Genomic DNA, 10,594 nt, shown 5'->3' on the forward strand with positions numbered 1-10,594 from the left:
AGAGTGGCGCTCATTCTGGAGGAAGCCCAGCTTTCTGGGCACAGTTAACACTCTCTCCAGTATTTAATGAGAATAAAAACGGACAAGTTATAAGCATTACTTTATAGACTTCTTGCAACAGCCTCATGAACTAGGTAGTAATGCTGTTTTCAGTTTACAGATGAGGTCACTGAGTATCAGAGAGGCCAAACAATTTGCCTAAAGCCACACAGCTGCCTTGTACCCTGGGGTAGCCTATAATCTTTAACTGCTGAGCTTCAGCTTCTACTGCTCTGATCTGGTGAGATGTGAAATCACTTAGAGATTATTTGAGCCTGATCTTGAGTTTTTAGGTCAGGTGAGAGGCCCAGGAGGCAACTTGTGTTGTTCTTCCTGGCACTTGAAAGGGAACACAGTGACTTCTATTCTTTGTAGGCTTTGGACTTGTAATAGGGAAAAGGGTGGTTTAACAGAATTGAATCCACTGCACCTTGGGACTTCCCTGGTGGTCCAGTTGTTTAAGACTCCAAGCTCCCAGGGCAAGGGGCCCGGGTTTGCTCCCTGGCTGGGGAACTAAGATCTTGCATGTTACATGGCATCACCTAAAAATGAAATAAAAAAATAAACCCACTGCACCTTGATGGTGCTGATGAAGAATGGTCACATATATGAGGGTGATTCATTTGAAATCCTTCCTGAAATGTGGAGTTTTGCGTAAGTGAAACCTTCCAAGCCACTGAAGCTTACTACTTCAAGTATTGAAACTTTAAACTTTTTTTTTTTTTTTGACCCTGCCGCTTGCCGGATCTTAGTTCCCCAACCAGGGATTGAACCCACACTCCCTGCCGTGCAAGCTGGAAGTCTTAACCACTGAAGCACAAGGGAAGTCCCAAAACCTTTTACTTTTTAAACCATTCTGATAGAAGTCTCTCATAAAGATTCCCTTTGTGAACTATATTTTACCCAGATGTTTCTTGTTCAATAGAAATTGCACCCCAGATCCAGAGAGGCAGTGCTTCCATGTGGAAAGTCCCTGGGACTAGGCAGGTTTGGGCTTGAGATCAACTCCACCCCTTATTCACTGGGTCTCTGAAGTTTTCTGAACCTCAGTCTTCTCAGTTCTAAAATGATTATGATGAATAGTAATTCCTACTTGACCAAGGTCAAGGGTGTTACCAGGTGTTGTACATGTATTGAGCATTGACCATATCTAGACCCTGTTCTAAGCACTGTATTAACTCATTTCATGAGATCACGTATGTGAAACACTTGGCATGTGCCTGGGACGGACATAGCATGTGCCAATAAATACTGGCTGCTGCCATTATTAGTATTACAAGTCTGGTATTCCAGAAAGCTACTCATACATCTTTTCTTTCGATCACAATGGGAGCTTGAGGGCTTGATGGACTTCCAGTACTTCCCAGGTGGCTCAGTGGTAAAGAGTCCACCTGCCAATTCAGGTGATGTGGGTGCCATCTCTGGGTCAGGAAGATCCCCCTGGAGGAGGGCACAGCAACCCACTCCAGTATTCTTGCCTGTAAAATCCCCTGGACAGAGGAGCCTGGTGAGCTACAGTCCATGGGGTCGCAGAGTCAGACACAACTGAGTGAGAGAGCACAACAACTCAAGGGCTTCCCAGGAGGTCCGGTGCTCAAGACTGCGCCTGCAACAGCCCCTGACGCTGGGAAAGATCGAAGGCAGGAGGAGAAGGGGACGACAGAGGATGAGATGGTTGGATGGCATCACCAGCTCGATGGACATGAGTTTGAGCAAGCTCCGGGAGATGGTGAAGGACAGGGAAGCCGGGCGAGCTGCAGTCCATGGGGTTGCAAAGAGTCTGACATGACTTAGCGACTGAACTGAGATTTATCCTGGTTGGGGAGCTAAGATCCCATGTGCCTCACAAACAAAACAGAAAACAGAAGCAATACTGTCACATATTCAGTAAACATTTTAAAAAATTATCTGCATCAAAAAAGTTAAAAAAAAAAAGTGGCTTGAGTCAGATCAAAAAAGATGCCCAAGGAGTGAAGAGTAGGGACGATTGAAGGGAGAGTGGGGGATGGGAACCAAGGCCAGGATGGGCAAGAGCTGCACTTAATGGTTCTGAAAGAGGAGGGTCGATCGAGGTGTCAAGTGCCGAGATGTGGGAATCCCCTGGTGGTCCAGTGGTTAGGACTCTGCTTTCACAGCTGAGGACCCAGGTTCAGTCCCTGGTTGGAGAGCTAAGATCCCACAAGCCATACAGTGCAGCCAAAAAAAACCCCAAAACACACAGAAAAAGAGCTGAGATGCCATGAGTCACAGTAGACAACCAGCCCAAATGGGAGGAACAGACAAGGCTTTGATCACTGGCTGTGATGATGTAAGCAAGAAGGGAAAGCGGCAGCTCTCCCAGGGTCACGTTTTTCCCACAGCACAGGGCTGGGCAGGGTCAGATGAGTTGCAGGTGGGAATCGTTTCACTGTTGAGAGAAGCCCCTGCTTTGTGGACTTTTGTGTGCGTGTTGGGGGAACAAGAGCAGAAAGGCCAGGAGTGCGAAAGTGCAGAGTCAGAGCAAAACGTCTCCCCCCACCTCCTGATAAGAAGGAGACGCTTGGCAGAAGCGTCTGAGGCCTCCGAATGGAAGCACCTAGGCTGGGAATGCAACTCTGCCTAAGAGCATGTAAGGCCTGCCATATAAAGCTTTCAAAATGGCCTATAGTTGTGCCTGGAAGATCACACATTGGTTTGTGGCCAGGAGCTGGACTCCTCATAAGTTTGTCTCAGGTCTTTGGAGTCAGCCTGCCTCTTACTGGCTTTGTGCCCTGGCGTGAGGTCATTTACTTTCTCCAGACCTTGGCTTCCTCATCTGAAAATCCTCGAGACTTCCCTGGTGATACAGTTGTTAGGACTCCATGCTTCCAATGCAGGGGCTCAGGGTTGCATTTCTGGTTAGGGAACTAAGATCCCACACACTGGGGGTGGGAGGCAGGTTCAAGAGGGAGGGGATATGTGTATACATATAGCTGATTCACTTTGTTGTATAGCAGAAATTAACACAACATTGTAAAGCAATTATACTCCAATAAAAAAATTAATTTAAAAAGTTCCCAGGTAAAAGAAAAAAAAAAAGAGTTTCCAAAAACTTAGAAAAAAGTTCTTGTGTATTTGAATCTGTGGAATGAAATTTTGTATCAATGGCAATTATATAAAGGCATATGAATATTTGAGTATTAATTATGTTATGTCAGATTAATAAATGTAAGCTATCAAAAGAAAAGATCCCACATGCCTCATGGTGCAGCCAAATTAAAAAAAAAAGTCCTTCTCTAATGAGATTGGTATCAAAAGTTAAGCTAATGCTCGTATTTAACTTATATGCAGAGTACCTCATGCAAAATGCCGGGCTGGATGAAGCACAAGCTGGAATCAAGATTGCCGGGAGAAATATCAATAACCTCAGATACACAGATGTTACCACCCTTGTGGCAGAAAGCGAAGAACTAAAGAGTCTCTTGATGAAAGTGAAAGAGGAGAGTGAAAAAGTTGGCTTAAAGCTCAACGTTCAGAAAACTAAGATCATGGCATCTGGTCCCATCACTTCATGGCAAATAGATGGGGAAACAATGGAAACAGTGACAGACTTTATTGTCTTGGGCTCCAAAATCACTGCAGATGGTGACGGCAGCTGTGAAATTTAAAGACACTTGCTCATTGGAAGAAAAGCTGTGACCAACCTAGACAGCACGTTAAAAAGCAGAGACAGTACTTTGCTGACAAAGGTCCATCTAGTCAAAGCTATGGTTTTTCCAGTAGTCATTTATGGATGTGAGAGTTGGACTATCAAGAAAGCTGAGCACCAAAGAATTGATGCTTTTGAACTGTGGTGTTGGAGAAGACTCTTGAGAGTCCCTTGGACTGCAAGGAGATCCAACCAGTCCATCCTAAAGGAGATCAACCCTGGGTGTTCATTGGAAGGACTGATATTGAAGCTGAAACTCCCATACTTTGGCCACCTGATAGAAAAACTCACTCCTTAGAAAAGACCCTGATGCTGGGAAAGACTGAAGGCAGGAGAAGGGGACGACAAAGGATGAGATGGTTGGATGGCATCACCGACTCGATGGACATGAGCTTGAGCAAGCTCCAGAAATTGTTGATGGACAGGGAGGCCTGGCGTGCTGCAGTCCATGGGGTCACAAAGAGTCAGACACGACTGAGCGACTGAACAGCAACATCTCTCTCTCCTCTCAACCAACCCCAGCTTCTCTCTCACCTGGATTACCCAAAGCAGCCTCTTCACACTGGCCTCCCTGCTTCCAGACCCTTCAGGGGATGGTATTTTGCAGTAAATCTAGCCAGGCTCCTCCCTGTTCCACCCCTTCGGTGACTTTCCTTAACTCTTAAAGTGAAGTATAAGCTCCAGAACGTGACCTACAGACCTGAGCTGATGCTGCTTCCTACCCTGTACTCCATTCCAGCCACACTGAAAGTTTACTTCCTGGTCATTTATATCTCAATAAAACCAGGGGTCAGGGAGAGAAAGTTTACTTCCTTAAAAATGCCAGGCTCTTTCAGCCCTCCAAACCTTTACCTTTGCTGTTTCTTTTGCTCAGAACAACTTTCTTGCTCATCCCTTTCCCAATTCCTACTCATCCTTCACATTCAGCTTGGGTCACTTCTTCCAGGGAGCTTTCTTTGGTCACACCCTGTGTTTCCTCCCTCGAACTGTGCTATAATTGCACTTTTTTTCAATTTTATTTTAAATGAATTTTTATTGTGGTATAGTTGATTTACAATGTTATGTTAGTTTCTGCTGTAAAACAAAAGAAATCAGTTATACATATACATATAACCAGTCTTTAGATTCTTTCTCCATGTAGGTCATTACTGGTAGCTCAGTTGATAAAGAATCTGCCTACAGTGCAGAAGACCTGGGTTCGATTCCTGGGTCGGGAAGATCCCCTAGAGAAGGAAATGGCAACCCACTCCAGTATTCTTGCCTGGAAAATCCTATGGACAGAGGAGCCTGGCAGGCTACCATCCACTGGGTCGCAAGAGTCAGACACGATTTAGAGACTAAACCACCACCACTCTTCTTTAGATTCTTTCCCCATGTAGGTCATTACAGAGTACTGAGTAGAGTTCCCTGTGCTACACAATAGGCTCTTATTAGTAATCTATTTTATACATAGTAGTGTCTATATGTCAGTCCCAATCTCCCAATTCATTCCTTCCCTCTTTTGAAAAAAAAATTTTCAATTTTTCATTTGAAAGCTTCATATGAAAATTTCATTTTTCATAGTTTGGGTCCTGCTAGAAATAGAAACACAGATGTAAAGAAGAAACTTATGGATCCTGAGGTGAGGGTGGAGGGTAAGATGAATGAGGAGGTTGGGATTGACGTATATACACTGCATGCTCAGTCTTTGTGACCCCATGGCCTATAGCCCTCCAGGCTCCTCGCTCCATGGAATTTTCCAGGCAAGAATACTGGAGTGGGCTGCCATTTCCTCCTCCAAGGGAATCTTCCCAACCCGGGGATCAAGCCCACATCACTTGCATCTCCTGCACTGGCAGGTGAATTCTTTACTGCTGAGCCACCTGGGAAGCCCGTATATACTCTACTATGTATGAAGTATAGACAACTGGGACTTCCCTGGTGGTCCAGTAGCTAAGACTCTGTGTTCCCAATGTAGGGAACTAGATCCCAGATGCCACAACTAAGACCCGCTGTGGCCAAATAAGTAAAAATAGACAACTAATGAGAAATTACTATATAGTTCAGGGACCTCTATTCAATGCTCTGTGATGACCTACATGGGAAGGAAATATAGAAGGGAGATATGTGTGTGTGTGTGTGTGTGTGTGTGTGTGTGTGTGTGTGATTCACTTTGCTGAATAGCAGAAACTAATACAACATTGTAAAGCAACTGTACCCCAGCAAAAATTAACAAAATAAATGTTTGGGTCCAGCTATTGCAGGGTTTCTCAACCTCAACACAATTGTCATTTTAGACTGGATCTTTCCGTGTTTGGAGGGGTGTCCCGTGTCCTGTAAGGTGTTTAGTAGCATCTTCATCTCTGAATTGGAGAAGGCAATGGCAACCTACTCCAATACTCTTGCCTGGAAAATCCCATGGACGGAGGAGCCTGGTGGGCTGCAGTCCATGGGGTCACTAAGAGTCTGACACGACTGAGTGACTTCACTTTCACTTTTCACTTTCATGCATTGGAGAAGGAACTGGCAATCCGCTCCAGTGTTCTTGCCTGGGGAGTCCCAGGGACCGGGGAGCCTGGTGGGCTGCTGTCTATGGGGTCACACAGAGTTGGACATGACTGAAGCAACTTAGCAGCAGCAGCAGCAACATCTCTGAACACTGGATACCAGCAGCATATCCCCCTCCAGTTGTGACAATCAGAAATGTATGCAGACATCACCAGTGTCCCTGGGACGGGAGGTGTTCTTAAAACCTCTAGTTAAGGACCACTGTCTTGGGAATTGGTGATCCAGTGATCAAGTTAGGGGAACACACTGACTGAAACCACCCAAACTGACCATGCACCATAGTAACCATTGGTGTGAGTTGTTTTATGACATGAGATCCTAGTAAGGAACACAGAACTAATAAACCACCACCAACCAAAAGAGTCCAGGAAAGGTCAAAAGGAGACACTGCGTGTCCGACCACCTCCCAGAATCCTTGCTAGCATCCATCTTGGCTGAGCAATGCGTGCACCCCCAGGAAGGACTCTGAGTCAGAATGATGGGCCAAAGACAACCCGGAAACTAATCCCATCACCATGAAACCCGAGACTGTGAGCCACGTGGCAGAGCAGTTCTCCTGGTTCCCTTACCCTACTGCTCTCCACCCAGGTGCTCTTTCCCAACAGAGTCTCTTGCTTTGTCAGCACATGTGTCTCCTCAGATAATTCCTTTCCGAGTGTTAGACAAGAGCCCCCTCTCAGGCCCTGGAAGGGGTTCCCCTTTCTGCAACAGTCAGGACTCGACACTTTCACTGTTGTGGCCTGAGTTCACTCCCTGTTCTGGGAACTAAGATCCCGCAAACCGCTGGGCGTGGCCAAAGAATAAAAGTAAAAAAAGAACAACGGTCCTCCAGCAGTAGCATCTGTCTTATACTTCCTTGTCTAGAGCATAGCACAATCCCTGGATGTCTTTTTAATCCACTTTTTATTGCAGTCTTAGTTGACTGACCATCAACAGCATTCCTATCAGATGTTTTGCGTTTCCCCCACTCAATAGATGAAGGCCTTAATGCCAGGACTCTCCTGGTGGCACACTGTTTGCAAGTGGCGGAGCTGGGAGTCTATCCCAGGCGTGTCTGGCTACACAGCCTGCTCCTTATGAGTCAGCCTCGCATAAGAGGCTGAGCATGAATCACCTTCTGGACCTGCGGCCTGGACCCTGGATCTGTGACAGGTGTGTCAGGAATCCCACCTGGAGTGGCCCTGTCCCACCTGAGTGCTATGACCTTGGGGCAGGTCACACCTCCCCACTGGGCTGCTGGGTTTCTCCTGCTATGCCGCCCCTCTTGCTGAGAGCTGATGAGAGATACATAGAGTAGGTGAGTGATGGGAGGGCTGTCTGTGCGTGGGGGCTCTGCACAGGACCTGGCCTGTAAAAGGTAAGGGGGATGAAGAGAGGAAGGGGCCCACCTGAGGCCCCCACACCCTGCCCCCCGACAGCACATTCTCCAAGGATTCTGCTGATGCAGAGGTCTACAGCCACTCAGTTAAGAAGCCCTTGGGTCAGATAACAAGTTCCTGCCTGCATCTGCAGGAGGTCAGATAGAGGCTGAACTGTAGGCTTCAGGCAATCCTGACAGGCAGGAATGTGGGCCCACCTGCCCAATAGTCCTTTTTTTCACAAAAACAGCCAGAAATCTTGGGCTTTTATGAAAAATTTCCCAGTTGAAATATTTCGAGTACTAAATATTTATAAACTCTGTACAAGGCAAACCAAACATAGCCGTTGCCTAGAGTCATGGAAGTCAGCTTGCAAGCTGTACGTTACCCTATGGGCACCAGTCTATACCCCTCGGGAGGGGCCAGAGGAAGGCAGAGGTTGGTAGGTAGGAGGCCTGGGCCCCGAATCCCTCATTCTCTTGTGCCTCAGTCTCGCCATTCATATGATGGGTGTTGGCCGGCCTAACTGGAATGGTTCCTAGGAAGGGGCCCCTCCTGGACACCCTTCCTTTGCCCAGGCTGGGCCTGACTCACTGGGAGGATCTGTGCTGGGCTCTTCATTTGGCTCCAAGATGAGTCAGTCTAGACATATGTGGTAATGGTACTCACGTGCCCCCTGCCTGTTAGGAACCTAGCGCAAACAGGGACTGGCCACCACAGCGGACGCCCACCGGGGCTGAGGCTGGCAGCACCACGGTTTCCAGGCAACCCTCCAACAAGGTCCTGTCCAGGTGGGAGGTTGGGCCAAAAGGCCTCCATGATCTCCTGTGGGTGGTTATTTATTTATTTATTTGGCTGCGTTGGGTCACAGTTGCAGCATGCGGGATCTTTTGTTACGGGGCATGGACTCTCTAGTTGTGGTGTGTGGGCTCTCTAGTTGTGGGCTATCAGTAGTTCCCGCACACAGACTTAGTTGCTCCATGGCATGTGGGATCTCAGTTCCCCAACCAGGGATCAAACTCGCATCCCCCGTATTGCTGGGCAGATTCTTAACCTCTGGATCACCAGGGAAGCCCCACCTCTGGCTGTTTTCAGGGTCTGCTCAGGACCCAGGGCTCCTCCTGGCTGTGGCACTCTGGTTTTCCTTTGGGGAACCATTCCTCCTCCACTCTCAGTCCATGCAGTTTGAGGCAGAGATCCTAATTCTGGCTGTAGTGGTAAGGATATGGCCCAGGGCTGGTCCTTGAGAAGCACAACATTCCTCTCTCCACAGTGACTGGTTAAGGGTGAGCATGTGACTCAACTGGACCAATAAGAGCCTGCCCTAGGACTTTTGCTCTTGCCATTGATATTTCTAAGCTGGCAGGATGAAAACTTTCCTGAGGCTCTGAGAAGGTCACCTAAGTCTGCCTAATGATGAAACCAATGCAGGAAAGTCTAAGTAGAGGGTGGAGAAAGATTTCAGCCAGGGTCTGGGCTTCCCTGGTGGCTCAGACAGTAAAGAATCTGCCTGCAGTGAAAGAGACCCGGGTTCGATCCCTGGGTTGGGAAGATCCCCTGGAGAAGGGAATGGCTACCCACTCCGGTTTTCTTGCCTGGAGAATCCCATGGACAGAGGAGCCCGGCAGACTACAATCCATGGGGTCCCAAAGAGTTGGACACGACTGAGTGACTAACACTTTGAGTACTTGAATCCAGCAATTTCCTTATTTTTAATGGTTTTTTAAAAATTATTCATTTATTTGGCTGCATCGGGTCTTAGTTGTGGTAGGTGGGCTGAGCAGGGATTGAATGAACTGCATCCCCTGCTTTACAGAGCAGGTTCTTAACCGCTGAACCAACAGGGAAGTCCTAAATCCAGCGATTTCTGAAGCTAGATCTACCTTCCTGGATGCACCAGCTACAACACCTGCAAATCTGCAGTCTTGCATCTATCATTTTAAGCATTGCCATCAGTGTGACTTTCCTGGTGGCTCAGTTGGTAAAGAATCTGCCTGCAAGGTGGGAGACCCAGGTTCTATCCCTGAGTCGGGAAGGTCCCCTGGAGAAGGGACTGGCAACCCACTCCAGTATTCTTGCATGGAGAATCCCATGGACAGAGGAGCCTGTCAGGCTACAGTCTGTGGACAGAGAAGACTCGTGGGCTATGGGGTCCACGAGAAGTCCATGGGGTCGCAAAGAGTTGGACACGACTGAGCAACTAATACTTCCACTTTCACTTTGCCATTAGCAGCTGGAAGAGTCCAAATACTGTTTTCAACCAACCCTAAGGGTCTACTATTAAGATCGCAGGTCAAAGTATCTTCAGTGCTGGCCTAGACTAGCTGTTTCTCACGCTGTACTCTGAGAAGATTTAGCTTTAGTGGTTAATGTACATTTTTGAGCCCCACCTCAGAGCACCTGAAACAGATACTGGCGATGTTGGGTTGTGAGTGTGGGTTTTCTACAAGCTCCCACATGATTCTGACTAAACCTCAAGGCGGAGAACACTGGTGGCCTCTGTCCCTCCCCCTTTCCACCCTCCTCCCTGTATGTCTCAACCACGTGAGTCTGCCCATCTGGCCACAGCTAATTGGACCAGGAGGGGAAACCTGGTCCAAACTGAGTCATTGGTTCTCTTTCCCCAAAATATGGAATAGGTATGCAGGGACCTGCTCTTTGTGGCTGTGTGAACCTTCTTCCACCTCACACTCCAGGAAGTAGAAAAGTTTATTCAGAGACTTCCCTGACAGGCCAGGGGTTAGGGCTCCGAGCTTCTGTTGCAGGGGCCGTGGGTTTAATCCCTAGTCAGGAAGGGACGTAAGATCCAGCATGCTGCGTGGTGCAGCCAAAAAATTAAAGGAAAAACAAACAAACAAAAGAAAAAAGATTGCTCAAAAGAGGAAGGAGGGGTCATGGGAGGGGAGGCAGAGCTGAGAGAGTCCAGCAGAAATGACCACGTTTCCATAAGGTTCCCAGCCTGACCACTCAGCACAGGTCCCCC

This window comes from Giraffa tippelskirchi, chromosome 4, assembly GCF_054371585.1.
Source record: "Giraffa tippelskirchi isolate mGirTip1 chromosome 4, T2T-mGirTip1v1.2.pri, whole genome shotgun sequence".
Taxonomy (NCBI): Eukaryota; Metazoa; Chordata; class Mammalia; order Artiodactyla; family Giraffidae; genus Giraffa; species Giraffa tippelskirchi.